The following is a 19,639-nucleotide window of genomic DNA, read 5'->3' as shown; positions in this document are numbered from 1 at the left end:
AGTTGAAGGGAAAAAAAAAAAGACATTAGTCAGGTTACATTAGGTTACATTAGGTTAAGTTATTTTGATTTAATTTGGCATGCTCAGATTAAGTGTGGAAACGAGGGGTCGTGGGGTTCAAAGTTTCCCATTAAGGAGGTTACGTTAGGTTAAGTTAGTTTGATTTAACTTGGCATGCTCAGATTAAGTGTGGAAACGAGGGGTCGCGGGGTTCAAAGTTTCCCATTAAGGAGGTTACGTTAGGTTAAGTTAGTTTGATTTAATTTGGCATGCTCAGATTAAGTGTGGAAACGAGGGGTCGCGGGGTTCAAAGTTTCCCATTAAGGAGGTTACGTTAGGTTAGGGCAGTGTGACCCCTTGACTGGGGATTTCCTACCAGAATACCTCACGAAGCTGCAGGAATGGACCAAAACTGTCTGCTACAATTCAATGAAGAAAAATGTAAAGTCCTGCACCTTGGGAGGGGATATCCAGCACACCAATACCACATGGGAAACACTCAACTATCCACCACAGAGCCATAGTAAGACCTGGGACCATAATATGTTACCAGGCTACCAGTGAAGGGATATCCAGCACACCAATACCACATGGGAAACACTCCACTATCCACCACAGAGCCAGGGAAAGACCTGGGACCATAATATGTTACCAGGCTACCAGTGAAGGGATATCCAGCACACCAATACCACATGGGAAACACTCCACTATCCACCACAGAGGCAGAGAAAGACATGGGACTATATGTTACCAGGCTACCAGTGAAGGGATATCCAGCACACAAATACCACATGGGAAACACTCCACTATCCACCACAGAGCCAGAGAAAGACTTGGGACTGTATATGACCAGGCTACCAGTGAGGGCAAAATCCTTGCCAACCACAGTGGATGGGTTAATTCAGAATGCTCAGATTAAATTCGAAAACAAGGGGGATCGAGAATAGATTTTAATTGAGAATAGATGGCGCCACTATAAACACTTGCCTGTGCCAAGATGGGCTCGGACCGACCACCAGGCCCATAAAAAAGAAAGCCTAACAGCACTGTGGGCTCGGGCGTACAAATAACAAATGAAAAAATAATAAATGCGAAAACGATGGGGGAGTCAAGGAAGTTTGTTCGATAGGTTATGTTAAGTTAGTTTAAAAGTTTTTGGCTTGCGGTGTAGCCAACCAAAGTTGACCCGTCTGCTGCGATTGTCAGGGACTTTGCCTTCACTGGTAGCCTGGCAACATATACTCCCAGGTCTGTCTCTGTGGTGGATAGTGGAGTGTTTCCCATGTGGTATTGGTGTGCTGGATATCCCTTCACTGGTAGCCTGGTGACATACACTCCCAGGTCTGTCTCTGTGGTGGATTGTGGAGTGTTTCCCATGTGGTATTGGTGTGCTGGATATCCCTTCACTGGTAGCCTGGTAACATACACTCCCAGGTCTTACTCTGCCTCTGTGGTGGATAGTGGAGTGTTTCCCATGTGGTATTGGTGTGCTGGATATCCCCTCCCAAGGTGCAGGACTTGACATTTTTCTTGACTGATTTGTAGCCGTAGACACTTTTTGTTCCATTCCTGTAGCTTGGTGAGGTCGGACTGTAGGAAATCCACAGTCAAGAGGTTAAGTGTTAGGGAAAAAAAAATAATAATAAATAAATAAATAAATAAAGAGTATTAGGTAAATTATGTTCACGTTCGGGTTAGTTTAGATGTTTTCAGCTTGCAGTGTGGGTCAGCGGAAGTTAAGTGTATGTATTTACCTAGTTGTATTTACCTGTTTGTAGTTTTACAGGGCCTGGGCTTTATGCTTGTGTGGTCCCGTCTCCGTATCTATATTTGTCCAACTTTTCCTTAAAGCTTTGCACACTCCTCGCCGATACTACATCCTCACTTAGTCTGTTCCAAACCTCTTTATTTCTTTGCGGGAAGCTATATTTCTTTGTCTTTACGATGTCCTCTTGTGTTCCTGGTTGTACTTCCTTCTCTCAGTAGTAACTCACCGTTATCTACTTCTTCCATTTTGCTCGACAATCTATAGATTTGTATTAGGTCTCCCCTTTCTCTTCTTTGTTCTAGTGTTGGCAAGTCTTTCCTCATAATGTCAATCCCTCCAGCTCTGGAACCATTTTTGTTGCCATCCTTTGTGTTCTTTCTAGTTTCTTTGTTTCTTCTTATGGGGAGACCACACTGCCTCCGCATATTCCAATTTTGGTCTGATCACAGTGGTTATAAATTTTTTCATCATATCCTTATCCATGTAGTGGAATGCTATTCCTATATTTCTCACCATGTTATACACATCACCGAATATCCTATTACCATGACTCTCAGACTCAGGCTGTTTGTTATCTTGCATTATTACTCCCAGATCTTTCTCTTCATGTACTTTCTTTAATATTTCACCATCTCCCATTTTATTTGTCCATTTTTTTTGTGTGTGTGTGTGTGGGTAAAATAAACCTCCAGTCAAATGGTAATTTAGAAAGGAAAAAAATTACGGAAAGCTGCAGTTTGTTTTATTACCTTTATAATGGGGTACTTAATAACATATCAATTTTGCACCCCTCTATCACCCCGATTTTGGCCGCCATCTTGAAAAAATGGCGACCAAAAACAGTTTTTTGTAAATATCTACCTTGATAATTATTTTACAGGGAAAGGTATTGAAATACAAATTATTCTACATAAAATTTTACACAAAAAGTGTTCTATACATTATTTTTGTATATTGCATGGTTTTGATGCTACACGCACGAGAACGTTCTTACTGTTTTTTTCGTTGGCCCTATTACTTGAAATACTTAGGAAAATCTTCTTCTAGAGGTGTCCTTCCTCCTTTTTTCTGGCTTATATATTAGGACAGACCGTGAATACTCACTGGCGTAGTTACCACCCTTACACACAACCATCCACCCAAACATCATAGCCTATTTTTATGGAAATTATCTGAGCTTATCTTTAATCTTCTTCATGGGTTTCGCCTTCTGGCACTAAGAAAATTTCTAGCATCTCATCAGTGGGGTCATCACAGTCCTCCTCATCTATGCTTACATCAGAGTTGCAACAAGATAGTCCTTTACATGACGCACATATTTCACTGCATTTTAATCCTGACTTTCTGCAACTGCAAGTGGCTGTCATACATCCTTTGAGGCATTTACATGATATAATGTTTAGAAGATCTGGAGGAGCAGGGTCTTTGTTTGTGGCGATTGGGGCTAGTCCATTTTCAGTCTTCTTCCAACCCCAATCTGTAGGTGGCAAGTCAATTCCTAACCATTTCTGAACCTGGAGATAAGTGCGTAGAGTGAAACCGAGAAGCGGCGTATGTTGTAGTCAAGGAACTCGAGGTACATGTACTTCTACTTAATGTTTTGACAAATCATTGATATCTCAAGTATCCACGTGATTTACATTCTTTGTTCCCATATAACTGAAGGATGAAAGCTTTTCCTGCTTCAGCGATTTATGTTGGATCTGCATGTGGTTTCTTAAACACAGCTGCAAGTTCCTGAAGTTCTTCATGCTTTTCCAGGAGGTTTACAAACTTAAGTTTCCCTTTTTTGTAAAAGGCGGAAGTGGTATCAGCCCCACTAAATGCATGCAAGAAAAGAATATTGTCTTTAATGACTGATCCATACTTCATGGACGATTGTGTATACAGTTTGTTCTCTGTATTTCCTTTGCCTTGTTTTAGGAAATGTATGTTATTGTTTGATCCTGCTAATGCGGTCAGGATTACCAGAAGGTCTACATCTTCTCCAACTATTGTTACAGAATCAGTCTTGAAGGATTCTTCGATAGCTGTATTAACAATGAGTGTGTCTGCATCTTCACTAGCTTGTTTTACAGTAAATCCTTCTGAGGTCAACTTGGTGATGAGTTTTGTAATAAGTCTGCTCTTATTTCGCTCATTTGACAGAAATTTGCTCTGACTTGTTGTTGCTGGCATAGTTTCATCAAATATGGTGTCTCTTGTAGCACAAATTACTCGACGTGCACGTTCAGCGCCTTTTGTACCTTTGTCGTCTAGATTTTCTGGATACCCATCAAAGATAATGATGGCAGTCTCCTTGTAGTGCTTCCTCACATATTCAGCATATCTGTCCAAAATTGTTGAAAAGAGCTCTTGTTGATGCCAAACAACTCTATGCATAAGAAATCCCCCATCAACAACATAAACAGTATCTCCAATCTCAATGTCACACAAAGGTAAAAATGCTTCATAAAGTGAAGATTTCTTGGTTTTGCGCATTCCTGATTCATCAAACAGTGACAAGGGATGAGGAGCCAGTTCATGCTGAAAGTTTTGTTTTAATTGTTCTTGTGATTTTTTAACATATGAAATTCTTCTAAATAACATCTCAGGATCAGCTGAACATGCAAAATCTTTGGTTTTTACTCCCGTCTTGGTAGCTCCTAGGGGTTTGACTCTTTTCTTTCTTTGAAACTTGACTTTTGCAAAATTGTCGCCAACAATATTTGACATAGAAACCAATCCAACTTCATAAGCACTATGAGGATTAGTTCTTTCATCTCCTGTTAATCCTGTACTTATTGACATAATGCCATCAAAATCTGGAAATGGTGGATGTGATGAAAACCATTCCATGAAGTTCTGAAGATCTTGAGCATCTCTTGAAATACGTGATTTTCTGGCGTCTACATGTTGCTCTGATGTACTAAAAGCAACATCACAATATTCTTCAATCTTCTCTGTGATCTTCAGAGTGGTAGGCATTCCAATCACCCACTTAGTAAGCATTGAATCAGTCATCCCTCTGCCATGTGTCAGCCCACCAGAACTCTTCATAGATCGCATCAATGTCTGTTCAATGGTCATGTCGGACCAGATCCCAGACCAAAACTTATCTGACCTTCTTATTGTAAAATAGCCTCTTTGTACATAATCCTCATATTCCTTGGGGGTGAGGTGATCTTTGAGATTAAACATGTCTTGAAGGTACAGATGAGCAGACTTTGCATAGAGTAAGTGACCACTAGCATGGAAGTAGGGTAGCATCTTTTGGATTGTTTCAAGGTGTAATTGCCAGTTTCCTGAACGTTCTGCTTCAATGAATTGCTTAACCAGGGTTACCATTTCAAAGTACTGGACCCAAAGTTTTGCAGTGTCACCCTTGCTCTTCATTTGGTTAATAATGCCATTGAACCTACAGCACACCTTGCAGTTGTTCATCATCAATCGGTGTGGAATCAGTCTCCTGTAAAGTTCCCTCTATTGTTGACCTTTCTTCAGAGGAGAGATTGAGTTCATTCAGGATAATTGTAGCCAGTGCAGCATGTACTAGTATGTGTGCTCTGAGTGCTCTTCCATAGGCATGGCCACTCAGCATTTTGTCTACAGAGGCACTTGCGTATACTGTACTTAAAAGTTCTTTAAGTCCACTTCCATTCATGATGTAACCAATGGCACCCATAAACGACATCAGTAAGTGAAAACCACCAAGACGCACAACAACATTACTTAGTGGTGATTCTTGTCCACAGCTTGCAACAATGTCACGAGCCCGAATATACAAAGGCTGGTCAAACATTACAAAGCAAGTTTGCTGTTTAAACTCTTTGCATTTCTCCACAGCTTGGTTAAGAACTGTGTATATTGTGTTATATTCATTAGGTGGAGCATTGATTGAATAACTTTACTACCAATAATACATAAGTAGGCGCAAAATTTAAGAAATGTATGATATATGCGTACCATTAGCATCGAAACCAAGCACCATACAGAAAATTATATAAAACATATTTTGTAGAAAATCTTTCATAAAATAGTTTTTATAGAAACACTTCTTCCTCTAAAGTTAATATTAACCGAGATATTTACAAAAAACTGTTTTTCGCCGCCATTTTTCAAGATGGCCATAAAACCAGGGCGATAGAGGGGTGCAAAATTGATATGTTTTTATATACTCTATTATGAAGGTGATGACACTAATTGCAGCTTTCCGTAAATTTTTTCCTTTCTCATCATTTTCTTTGTCTCATTTGACTGGCCTACCCATCGGCCAGTTTGACACGGAAATACTATAGCCGCCATTGGTAACAATAAAAAAAAACAAAGTGACTGTGAAAGCTGCCCATAGTCTTAAATGTCTGGGGCTACATTAGCTTAGGTTAGCTTAAATTTAATCCCCTTTCTCAGATGATATGTGAAGACAGAAGTGACAAGGCCCCCGGTTAGGTGATTCATGCCAGGGTGAGTTAGGTTAGATTTTTTGGGCTGCAGTGTATTCAGACAGAGGTTTAGGATAGTGGGGAGGATGTTGAAATAAGCTGGTGTTTGGCGCCAGAAACAGCTGCCTGAGTTTGGCTACCTGATTACTTAAATAAACACCAAAATCTACCACAAAAAATAGTTTGGCTACCTGATTACTTAAATACACACCAGAATCTACCACAAAAAATAGTTTGGCTACCCGATTACTTAAATACACACCAAAATCTACCACAAAAAATAGTTTGGCTACCTGATTACTTAAATACACACCAAAATCTACCACAAAAAATAGTTTGGCTACCCGATTTCTTAAATAAACACCAAAATCTACCACAAAAAATAGTTTGGCTACCCGATTTCTTAAATAAACACCAAAATCTACCACAAAAAATAGTTTGGCTACCCGATTTCTTAACCAAACACCAGAATCTACCACAAAAAATAGTTTGGCTACCCAATTTCTTAATCAAACACCAGAATCTACCACAAAAAATAGTTTGGCTACCCGATTACTTAAATACACACCAAAATCTACCACAAGAAATAGTTTGGCTACCCAATTTCTTAATCAAACACCAGAATCTACCACAAAAAATAGTTTGGCTACCCAATTTCTTAATCAAACACCAGAATCTACCACAAAAAATAGTAAGGCTACCCAATTTCTTAAATACACACAGTGGTAAAGGACATGAAATCTGAAAGGAGAATGGTAGAGAGTGGAGTGCCTCAAGGATCAGTAATGGCACCAATACTTTTCCTGGTATATATAAATGTTATGCCGGAGAAAGTAAGCAGTTACATGAGCCTGTTTGCAGACAATGGGAAATTGCTGAGACATATAAGAAACAGTAAAGACTGAAATTTTGCAAGAGGACCTGAATAAGATCTGGGACTGGAGTATGAAATGGCAGATGGAATTCAATGAGAATAAATGTCATGTAATGGAAATGGGAAAAGAGTGAAGGGAGACCAAAATGAACATATAGAATGGGAGATGGAGAAATATTAAAAAAAAGTTCAAGAAGAGAGAGATCTGGGAGTGACAATACAAGATAATCAACAGCCTGAGAGTCATGTTAATAGGATATTCAGAGATACGAATAGAATGGTAAGAAATATAGGATTAGCGTTCCACTACAAGGATAAGGATATGATGGAAAATAATATAACCACTATGATTAGACCAAAATTGGAACATGCATATACACGACTCCAGACTGGAGGCTGCAGAACGCTTAACCTCAGACCTTGCTATCATTTCCGATTGGGGCAGAAGGAACCTTGTGTCCTTCAATGCCTCAAAAACTCAATTTCTCCACCTATCAACTCAACACAATCTTCCAAACACCTATCCCCTATTCTTTGACAACACTCAGCTTCTTCAACATTAAACATCCTCGATCTTTCCTTTACTCAAAATCTCAACTGGAAACTTCACATCTCCTCTCTCGCTAAATCAGCTTCATCGAGGTTGGGCGTTCTGTATCGTCTCCGCCAGTTCTTCTCCCCCACACAGTTGCTATCCATATATAGGAGCCTTGTCCGCCCTCGTAGGGAGTATGCATCTCATGTGTGGGGGGCTCCACTCACACAGCTCTTCTGGACAGAGTGGAGTCTAAGGCTCTTCGTCTCATCAGCTCTCCTCCTCCTACTGATAGTCTTCTACATCTTAAATTCTGTTGCGATGTTGCCTCTCTTTCTATCTTCTATCGATATTTACGCTGACTGCTCTTCTGATCTTGCCAACTGCATGCCTCCTCCCCTCCCGCGGCCCCGCTGCACATGACTTTCTACTCATGCTCATCCCTATACTGTCCAAACCCCTTATGCAAGAGTTAACCAGCATCTTCACTCTTTCATCCCTCACGCCGGTAAACTCTGGAACAATCTTCCTTCATCTGTATTTCCTCCTGCCTACGACTTGAACTCTTTCAAGAGGAGGGTATCAGGACACCTTTCTTTCGGCGACCTCTTTTGATTCTTTTTGTGGGAGCAGCGAGTAGCGGGCTTTTTTTTTATTGTAGTTTCCTTTTTTTTTGTGCCCTTGAGCTGCCTCCTTTGTTGTAAAAAACAAAACAAAATTGCGGAGGCGGTGTGGTCTCCCCATAAGAAGAAACACATAAAAAACTAGAGAGAATACAAAGGATTGCAACGAAAATGGTTCCAGAACTGGAGGGATTGTTATATGAAGAAAGATTAAAGGAAATGGACCTGCCAACACTGGAGCAAGGAAGAGAAAGGGGAGACTTTTTTTTTTTCTTTTTTACGTCACGGCCTGTTGCGCCGGTAGGCTTCTTCCCGGTGGATCCTGATGGTCGGCCCAAGGCCTCTTTCCGGTGGGGCCTGATGGTCGGCCCAGCCCGTTCTGGCGCAGGTGAGTGTTTATAGTGGCGCCATCTTGCACTGGCTCATGCTGCCCTCCCAGAGCTCATCTTTGATCCTAGAATCTAGAGTCCGGGTTAATAGGTGGTCTTCTGGACAGCATATGGGTAGTTTTAGGCCACTCGGCGGCGGTTGAAAAATCCCAGCTTGGTGGCACCGGCCGGGGATTGAACTCGCATCCTCCTGAACACGGGGCCGTCTTGCTATCCATTCAGCCACCGCCTCATAAGTTATTGATTAAAATAGAAGTAGACAATAAGGATTTTTTTTTTTTTTTTACAGCAAAGGAGACAGTTCATGGGCATAAAAAAAAAAAAAAAATAATGAAACAAAAAGCCCGCTGCTCACTGTTCCTAAAAAGAGTACAGAGGAGCAGCCAAAAGAGAAGTCAATTTCGGGAGGAGAGGTGTCCTGATACCCTCCTCTTGAAAGAGTTCAAGTCGTAAGCAGGAGGAAATACAGATGAAGAAGATTGTTCCAGAGTTTACCAGCGTGAGGGATGAAAGAGTGAAGATGCTGGTTAACTCTTGCATAAGGGGTTTGGACAGTATAGGGATGAGCATGAGTAGAAAGTAGGGTTGCACCGATTAATCGGTAAGTAATCGGTAATCGGCCTAATCATTAATCGGTAATCGGTCTTTTGACCGATTAATCGGGGCCGATTATTATTTTTTCTCTCTTTTATAATACAATGTACATAACACAATACTAATAATGTTAATGTAAGGATGGTGATGCTACCAAAACCCTGATACCTTTCCACAGCATTTATTTCCAACAAGTCCCTATGCAAATGTATATAATGTAATTCAAATTGATATATAAAATTATGATATGAACTGAAGTACTGGTATTTGCTTCAACTTTGAAACTAGAAAAAAAAATCAACATATTACTTTATATTACAACCAAGAAATATTATATGCCTATTTCCTTGCTTAGTACAGTAACTGAGTAATGTCCTTCACCAAGCCTGCCGTGCATATGGAAATAAGTTATTGTAATATATCATGAAAAGTATGGATCTAGACAAGTGATTTTACTCAGCACTTGAAGTTAAACACTCTTAAATTGTAATGTAAAAACATTAATTGGGTAACATCCTTCACCGTGCCTGCCGTGCATAAGACAGTAAATTAGTAGAAGACTTGAGAGATTGATAAACTTTCTGTACACTACCATTTCTAGTAGCATCTAGGATCACCACAAGAACGAGAAAACTGGCAAATTCTAACATATTAAAATCAGGATGTTTCCACAAAGCAAGGCTAAATTATATGTAACAAATTACTAGACGTATTTGTTCTCCATACAGGAGATGACAGTTGGGCAGGAAACAAAGTTGTAAACATGAGGGTTATGGTATGTCTTTAACTTTGTGGTACCAGTGTCCAGTAATTAATGAAAATTAATCACATTTACAATTTCTAAATAATCGGCCGATTACTGGTTACCGATTAATCAGTAATCGGTAATCGGCCAAATTGCTTATCGGTGCAACCCTAGTAGAAAGTCGCGTGTGGCGAGGCCGCGGGAGGGGGGGAGGCATGCAGTTAGCAGATTCAGAAGAGCAGTCAGCATGAAAATATCGATAGAAGATAGAAAGAGAGCCAACATGGCAGCGGAATTTAAGAGGTAGAAGACTATCAGTAAGAGGAGGAGAGCTGTGATATGAAGAGCCTTAGCCTCCACTCTGTCCAAGAGAGCAGTGTGAGTGGAGCCCCCCCCCCCACACGTGAGATGCAAACTCCATACGAGGGCGGACAATGCCCCTGTATATGGATAGCAACTGTGCAGGGGAGAAGAACTGGCGGAGACGGTACAGAACGCCCAGCCTCGAGGAAGCTGATTTAGTAAGAGAGGAGATGTGAAGTTTCCAGTTCAGATTTTGAGTTAAGGATAGACCGAGGATGTTTAGTGTTGAAGAAGGTGACATCTGAGTGTTGTTGAAGAATAGGGGATAGGTGTTTGGAAGATTGTGTCGAGTTGATAGGTGGGGAAATTGGGTTTTTGAGGCATTGAAGGACACAAGATTTATTTTACCCCAATTGGAAATTATAGCAAGGTCTGAGGTTAAGCGCTCTACAGCCTCCAGTCTGGAGTCTTGTAATTTCTGTTGAGAGGGTCTTCTGTTGAAAGAAGTTGAATAATGCAGAGTGGAGTCATCATGGTATGAGTGGATAGGACAGTATGTTATGAAAAGAAGATCATTGATGAATAACAGGAAGAGAGTGGGTGATAGGACAGAGCCCTGTGGAACACCACTGTTGATAGGTTTAGGGGAAGAACAGTGACCGTCTACCACAGCTGAGATAGAACGGCCAGAAAGGAAACTGGAGATAAAGGAACACAGAGAGGGATAGAATCCGAAAGAGGGCAGCTTAGAAAGCAAAGGCTTGTGCCAGACTCTATCGAAGGCTTTCGATATGTCTAGCGCAACTGAAAAAAGTTTCACCGAAACCGCTAAGAGAGAATGACCAAGAGTCGGTTAAGAGAGCAAGAAGATCGCCAGTAGAATGCCCCTTGTGGAACCCATACTGGCGATCAGATAGAAGGTTAGAAGTGGAAAGGTGCTTTAGGATTGATTCAAGAGCTTTAGATAGACAGGAAAGTAAAGCTATAGGGCAGTAGTTTGAGGGATTGTAACGGTCACCCTTCTTAGGCACAGGCTGTATGAAGGCGTACTTCCATCAGGAAGGAAAGGTAGATGTTAATAGGCAGAGACAAAAAAGTTTGACCAGGCAGGGTGACAGCACGGAGGCACAGTTTTTAAGGACAATAGAAGTCACTCCATCAGGTCCATAAGCCTTCTGAGAGTTGAGGTCAGAGAGGGCATAGAAAACATCATTCAACAGAATCTTAATAACAAGCATAAAGGAGTCAGAGGGGGGATGAGTAGGAGGAATATGCCCAGAATCATCCAGAGTGGAGTTGTTACAGTAAGTTTGAATAATGAGTTCAGCCTTAGAGACAGATATTTTTTTTTTACAACTAAGGAGACAGTTCAAGGGCATAAAGAAAAATATAAAAAAAAAGCCTGCTACTCACTGCTCCTGAATAGAAGTCAAAGGAGTGTCCAAAAAGAGAGGTCAATTTCAGGAGGAGAGGTGTCCTGATACCCTCCTCTTGATAGAGTTCAAGTCATAGGCAGGAGGAAATACAGATGAAGGAAGAATGTTCCAGAGTTTACCAGCGTGAGGATGAAAGAGTGAAGATGCTGGTTGACTCTTGCATAAGGGGTTTGGACAGTATAGGGATGAGCATGGTAGAAAGTCGAGTGCAGCGGGCCGCGGGAGGGGGAGGCATGCAGTTAGCAAGTTCAGAAGAGCAGTCAGCATGAAAATATAGATATAAGATAGAAAGAGGCAACATGGCGGCGGAATTTGAGAGGTGAAGACTATCAGTATGAGGAGGAGAGCTGATGAGCTGATGAGACGGCAGTGCTGCCGTCAGGGTCAAGGAGTGGAGGAATGATGAAGAAGTGAAGTTGGAGGAGATGTTTTTGGCTAGGTGCCAGAAGTTATGGGAAGACTTAGAAAAAGAAAACAGTTTGACATTTGCCATGGATGAAAGTGGTGTTGGGAAGTTGAAGAATAGATTTTGAACGATTTCAGGCGAAAATATAAAGATCATAAGTTAGCAGGAGTGCAAAGGCTCTGGTACCTTTTAGAGCTGCCTCTCTATCTTCGACAGCACGAAAACAAGCTTGGTCAAAGCTTCTTGAAGTTACTACTGAGAGAAGGAAGAAACACCAACAACACAACTGAGAAAGGGAAGATGCTTGAGAGACAAAGAATATAGCTTCCCGCAAAGAAACCTGGAGGTTTGACAGACTAAATGAGGATGTAGTATTGGCAAAGTGTGCATAACTTTAGGAAAAGCTGGATAAATACAGATATGGAGACAGGAAAAACAAAAACAAAGAAATGCAGAAAATATCTCCCCAAGTAAAATAAATGAAGTTATGGATGAGAATGGAAAGATGTTGAAAGAAGACAGGGAAGCTGTGAAAGAGGGATGGAAGAATATTTAAAAACTTGATGAATTTTGAGGATGGACGTCCAGCAGCTGTAACAGCAGCAGTTTTGAGTAGAGGTAGAGGAGGGTATATAAAGAAAGAACTATAACATATGAACAAATAAATCAGGCAATAAAAGATTAAAAATGGAAAGGCAGCAGGAATTGATGGAATCTGGCAGAAATGTTGAAGTGTGGAGGAGATGTAGTTACTTAATGGATGGTCAAGATATGTGAAGTAGCAGGGGAGGGGGGTGGGTGCCAGCAGACTGGACGAAAGCCATCACTGTCCCAGTTTACAAGGGGAAGGGCAGGAGAGGGGAATGTGGGAGCTATAGGGGTATAAGTCTCCTGAGTATACCCGGAAAGGTATATGGAAAAGAAGTCTCATAATAGAGAGGGTAAAGACTTACAGAAGAAAATCAGTGAAGAGCAAGGAGGCTTCAGGAAGGAAGGGGATGTGTGGATCAGATATTTGCCTTCAGGATGGTAGTAGAAAAAATAATATCAAAAGGAAAGAAACTATACGCTGCCTTCATGGATTTGGAAAAAGCTTATGACAGAGTGGATTGGATTGCATTGTGGGATGTTTTAAAGATTTATGGTGTGGAAGGAGGAAAACTGCTTGAGTGCAATAAAGTCTTTCTATGAAGGATGCATCTGCATGTGTCAAAATTACTGGAGAAACAAGAGGTAGACATTTCTTGAAGGATAAAGTGGGCTTAAGACAAGGTGTCACCATGGTTGGTTCAATATTTTATATGGATGGTGTTATTAGAGAAATGAAGGGCAAGCAAGTTGGAGAAGTTGGAGTAAGACTGTTCGATGGGGAAGAGAAGTGGGTACTGAACTCCGATACTGTTTGCTGATGACATGGTGCCTCATTGCTGAAAATGAAAGTGACCTACAAAATTTGGTCAGTAAGCTTTTTGATAGTGTACTGTAACAGGAGAAAGCTAAAAGTAAATGTCAACAAAAGTAAAGTGATGGTTTTGTGAGTGAAGTAGAAGTGAGGTTGTAGATTTTGTATGCCCCATATATAGAGTGGGAAATGAGATGTGAAAAAAAGAGTGCAAAATAATTTTTTAGTCATGGTGAAGAAATGGAGGAAGGTCAATGAGTTTAAGTACCTTGGATCAGTTATGTGTAAGCATGGTGGTACGGAGGAGAGATAAGAAGAAAAGGAGCATTGCAAGGAAGAAGGGTGGTAGGGTCTTTGGGACGAATCATGACTGCACTTGAAGTGTGAGCATGGAGGTAAAGAGGATTTGAAAATACAATAATGGAAGTACCAACCCTCACATCTGCAAGTGAAAAGTGGAGCCTGGAATGAAAGTCAGAGGTCTAGAGTGCAGGCAGTGGAAATGGGGGAGTTATTTGAGGGCTTGCTTGTGGTGTGGAAGTAGAATGGATGGAATGAGTAATGAAAGTGTGTACAAGCGTTTTTGGAGTGTGTCACAGGGGTGAAGGGAAGAAGTGTGGAGTGGTGGAAGAGTGAAGCGACAGACCTTAAGGGGGGAAAGTGGTTTGGCCACATGGAGCAGAATGGAGGAGAGTAAGATGACCAGAAGGGTGTGTATGTGAGGTGAGATAGAGGAGGGGAATGCTGAAGGACGACCTCCAGTGAAATGGAGGATAGGGTGCAAGAAGTACGTTAGGAGAGGGGGGAAAGATCTTTGAGAAACTTTGAGCAGGCAAGGAGGAGTGTCTCTGGATAGAGAAAGTTGGAGCTCTTCTGCCGTGGCCATCTCCTGGAAATGATGATGATGAACACTGTACTACAAGCCAAAGCTAAGGAAACCCCAAAAAACTTTCAAGGTGGCAGAACAACTTTATGGAAAGTTATAAGAGAACTTGGGTTTAGATTTAAGAAGTGTTGGAATGGAAGACATATATTACTGGAGCACCAAGATTGTTGTGGCAGCCAGAAACAACTTGTACCTCAGACAAACTGGAAAGAATAGATACAGTGATGACCCAGACCAGAAGTGTGTGTGTGTGTGTGTGTGTGTGTGTGTGTGTGTGTGTGTGTGAGAGAGAGAGAGAGAGAGAGAGAGAGAGAGAGAGAGGGGGGGGGGGGGGGGGGGGGGGGGGGGGGGGGGGGGGGGGGGGGGGGGGGGGGGGGGGGGGGGGGGGGGGGGGGGGGGGGGGGGGGGGGGGGGGGGGGGGGGGGGGGGGGGGGGGGGGGGGGGGGGGGGGGGGGGGGGGGGGGGGGGGGGGGTACTGACCATGAACTTAATCCCAGCCTTAGGTAACTCAGGTGTGAGTCACGGACGACAAGCTCAGTTTTTTCCTGAGGTGGAGGAATTAATAGGAAGAAAAAAAAGATACTACAGTAACCTCATCATCAACATTCCTCTGGCCATGCCTGGGACAGTGATCAAAGTCCTCTTCTCTCTCTCCCTCACCTTCCCACGGCAGCAGGGTGAGGAGGAGGAGGAGGAGGAGGAGGAGGAGCCCAGCAGTATGGCCCACCAGGGAACACTCTAGGGGCTGTGTCCAGGGACTTGTGAGGTGGCCACGTCCCTGCTGTGGATCTGTGGAGGTTGCTAACAGGTCAGGAAGAGGGGTCAATGTGTGTGTGTTTACCTGTGTTTGTATATGGAAAAAGGTTACAATCTCTCTTAGGGGTGAGAAACTTTTTGTATCATACGAGGACAGACCCTAAACATTTAAACCTGCATTCTCTAGAAAAGCGAAAGAAGGAGTGTGAGGAAGACTTGATGGAAGGTTTACAAATGTATGAAGGAACTTTAATTAGTAAGGGTGTTATTAAGGCTTTGGTGGTGTGAGGCCGGAATAGATGAGAGGGATTAAGATGAGTTCATGGATAGTGAGGAGCTGCCTTGTATTGGCCTATCAGCCTCTTGCAGACTCCTTATTACATCTTATGTTACATTATGCTCTTGAGATGTAATGCTTGGGTAAACTGATGGATGCCTCCTCCACTCCTCCTCATAGGCCAGGCTACTCTTATGGCTTGAAATAACACACAAATAATGAATGCCTGACTCAGCGATGGGTTAGCTCAGGCAGGGGTTATATCCCTCACTGACAGAACGGACTGACTCACTGGGACGTCCTTGGGGTCAGTGCCGTGCAGTAGAAAGCGGCGACTCGCTGGACCGTGCATGACTAAGAGACAATGACGTCCTGATGGGGGCACTGGCAGGGGCGACCTTAAGGGCAGCACAGGGGCGGCAGAGGACACGGCACAACAGGGCAGGGATGAGCAGGGAGGATTGAGTTTAGTTATGCACGGCAGAGGCCTTCAGGTCAGGTCATGGGGGTCAGTGTGGATAGGCTAATACTGTTATTTTAGCTACTGTGTGTGCTAAGGATGTTATTGTGTGTGTGTGTGTGTGTGTGTGTGTGTGTGTGTGTGTGTGTGTGTGTGTGTGTGTGTGTGTGTGTGTGTGTGTGTGTGTGTGTGTGTCACATTATTCCTATTATTTTGAAAGTTTTCATTGATCCGTTTAATTTGTCAAAGCGTAAGACTACTAAGCCTTGCCTTTGGGCATGAAAAACAGTATTATGACTCTCCCTCACACGAAGAAAGTGCCAACTATTACCAGCTTAAAAACAATGGCGAAAGCTTTTACACTGTTTTCGTCCTCACTTACATATCCTCCATAGGAGTTCATTCCATCACTTTTTGGGGTCTGTTTGCTATTACTGATGAGGGATAATGAGTATGTTGTGTATGCAACTGACCCATTGCAGAGGTTCATGGGAAGCGTGTGGGGAACAGTGCTGCACTGACATTGCTGGGACTGATCTCAAGGCCTGGGTCAGTATCCTCAGGGAGAGTTCAGGACTCACACGCCAACAATGGATAAGACCCTCTGGGTACATCCATGGAGTAGAGTTACGAGGCTAGTTATATAATTTGACAGAGCTTTGAAGGTTGTATTGAAGAGGTTGTGTTAGTAATATTTCCGCCATGGAGTGGTTTTCTGAAATAGTGATAGCAGTGACAGCTTTGGTAGACGTTGTGTTAGTAGTATTTCCATGAACGTTTGTGGAATAGCCAAGTGATAGTTGACGAGAAGGTTGGTAGTGGTTATGTTAGTGAGTATTACCATGGGTAGTTTTAAGAGCAAAGTGGATAGTTTGACAAGGCTTTGGTAATTAAGTTGTGTTAGTAGTATTTCCATGGGCAGTTTTAAGAGCAAAGTGATAGTTTGACAAGGAGCTTTGATGATGGATTATTAGTAGTACCATGAGCAGTTTAAGGCGAGTGATGGTTTGACAAAGAACTTTGGTAGTGGTTGTTAGTAGTATTACCATGGGCAGTTTTAAGAGCCAAGTGATAGTTTGGACAAGGCTTTGGTAGTGGTTGTGTTAATGAAGTATTACCATGGGCAGTTTTTTAAAAGCCAAGTGATAGTTTGACAAAACTTTTGGTAGTGGTTGTTGTTAGTAGTACCCTATGGGTAGTCGTAAGAGCAAAGTGATAGTTTGATTGAAGAGCTTTGGTAGTGGTTGTGTTAGTAGTATTACCATGGGCACGTTTAAGAGTCCAAGTGATAGTTTGACAAGGCTTTGTAGTGGTTGTGAGTAGTGAGTATTACCATGGGCAGTTTTTAAGAGCCAAGGATGGTTTGACAAGGCTTTGTGGTTGTGTTAGTATTACCATGGGCAGTTTAAGAAAGCAAAAGTGACAAGTTTGACAAGGCTTTGGATTGACTCAAGGGATAAATTTCCGGTAAAACAAGAGAAACTGTTATACAATGTATCAATGCTCTTTTTTTAAATGCATAATGAAAAATAGTTCCAAATCACCAAGGATTTAAAGTATAAAATCTGGCATTGAACAACTCTAGCTGGAGTATATCAAGATGTAGTCTGGAACAAGGAGAGCTCACAACACACTGCTTGAAACTTCTGCTCAGAGATATTAAGGATCACTGGATCTCAGAGTGGCATTCAACAGTAAATCATCATGCAGTAACTTATGGTAACTAATATTAGTTCTCTTTTAAAGTTACTTAATAAGGTAACAAATTTGTACAGAATAAGTCTTTGTAAATTTAGAACTAATCAACCACAGATTGGCCCATTGTTGTAAGAGGCAGAGTTTACCAGAACCCCAGAGAGAGGAAAGGTTTTGTGGCAAATGTGGTAACAATGAGTCTAGGATTACTGCATAGTAAGTTACAATAGTCTAAAGATTACACCATAGTGAAAGTAACAATAGTCTAGGATTACCCATAATGAAAGTAACAATAGTCTAGGATTACCCATAGTAAGTAAATAATAGTCTAGGATTACCCATAGTAAGTAACAATAGTCTAGGATTACCCACTTAGTAAGGTAACAATAGTCTAGGATTACCCATAGTAAGAAATAACAATAGTCTAGGGATTACCCATAGTAAGTAACAATAGTCTGGGATTACCATGGTAAGTAACAATGAGTCTAGGTTACTTGTAGTAAGTTACAATAGTCTAGGATTACCCATAGTAAGTAAATAATAGTCTAGGATTACCCATAGTAAGTAAATACCATAGTCTAGGATTACCCATAGTAAAGTAACAATAGTCTAGGATTGCCCATAGTAAGTAACAAATAGTCTAGGATTACCCAGAGTAAGTAACAATTGTCTAGGATTACCTAGTAAGTAACAATAGTCTAGGATTACCCACATAGTAAGTAACGAAGTAGTCTAGGATTACCCATAGTAAGTAACAATGGTCTAGGGATTACCCATAGTAAGTTACATAAATGGTCTAGGATTTACCCACATAGTAAGTAACAATAATAGTCTAGGATTACCCATAGTGAAGTAACAATAGTCTCCAGATTACCCATAGTAAGTAACAATAGTCTAGGATTACCCATAGTAAGTAACAATAGTCTAGGATTACCCAGGTAAGGTAACAATAGTCTAGGATTACCCATAGTAAGTAACAATAGTCTAGGATTACCCACATTGTTGTAAGAGTGCAGGTTTACCAGAACCCCAGAGAGGAAAGGTTTTGTGGCAACGATAGTCTAGGAGATGAGTGCATGTCAGGTTGGAGTGCATAAGCATAAGTTGAAACAGAGCATACTATGATAAAACAGTCCTCCTTCACAGCTCACAAAGCTAAGACTTGTTTTATCAATACAAAAAGACAACATGCATGAATTATTGCTGTACATATACACAAGTAGTCCCTGCGTTAAAAGACAGACTTGTTTACTGAGATGAGACCCAGTGGACATATGTTATTGAGACACACAGAAAAAAGAAAGCATGCATCATCTGTATATGGAGGGAGAGGAATGGAGCAAAAAGAAACAAAGAGAAGGGGAAGGAGGAGGAAATATAAAAAAGAAAAAGAAAAGAGAAAGAAAGAAAAAAGAATCACTACTACCAGGAGGAGGAAGAAGAGGAGAAAAGAAGATGAAAGGAAAAGACTAATACTCTCTGATCTAAACCTTGTTAACACCTAACAATACTATATCTAACAACACCTAATCTTTTAGCAAATAAGAAAAACCTAGTCCAGAAAAAAAGGAAAACAGAGAGGAGACCATTACCAGGAGAAAATGAGAAAAATAAAGTTGAAAGATAAAGAAGAAGGAATTATAGTAAAACCTGCTCCAAAACATAAATATAAATACACGGATAAAAAGAATCACTACAAAGTCCACACTACTCACCAGCCACGTCCACTTTTGCCACCTGCAGGGACTTGTGTCCAATGACCAGACTGACATGTTGCCCAACTTGGCAGAGGTCTTGGGAGCCGTGGCGGCTGAGAACTCTTCTTTGGGAGGCACCCCTCACACACCCAGCAAGGTCCATGTATCCCAGCTGCTCCACCCACACCCAGCGTCAGTCTCTCACCTGTGCTTACCCAATTTAAAGGGTTAATTAAAGTTGCCAGACCATTTCAGTTGCATTCTTTCCTTGTCCAGCCTCCTAAGTCACCCCAAACAGCAAGACAATCACTATCTATAACCATGCCTTCCTTTCCTTGTCCAGCCTCTAGTCACCCAAACAGCAAGACCAAT

The sequence above is a fragment of the Eriocheir sinensis genome, unplaced genomic scaffold (genome assembly GCF_024679095.1).
Source record: "Eriocheir sinensis breed Jianghai 21 unplaced genomic scaffold, ASM2467909v1 Scaffold727, whole genome shotgun sequence".
NCBI lineage: Eukaryota > Metazoa > Arthropoda > Malacostraca > Decapoda > Varunidae > Eriocheir > Eriocheir sinensis.
Note: the sequence above shows the minus strand (reverse complement) of the source record.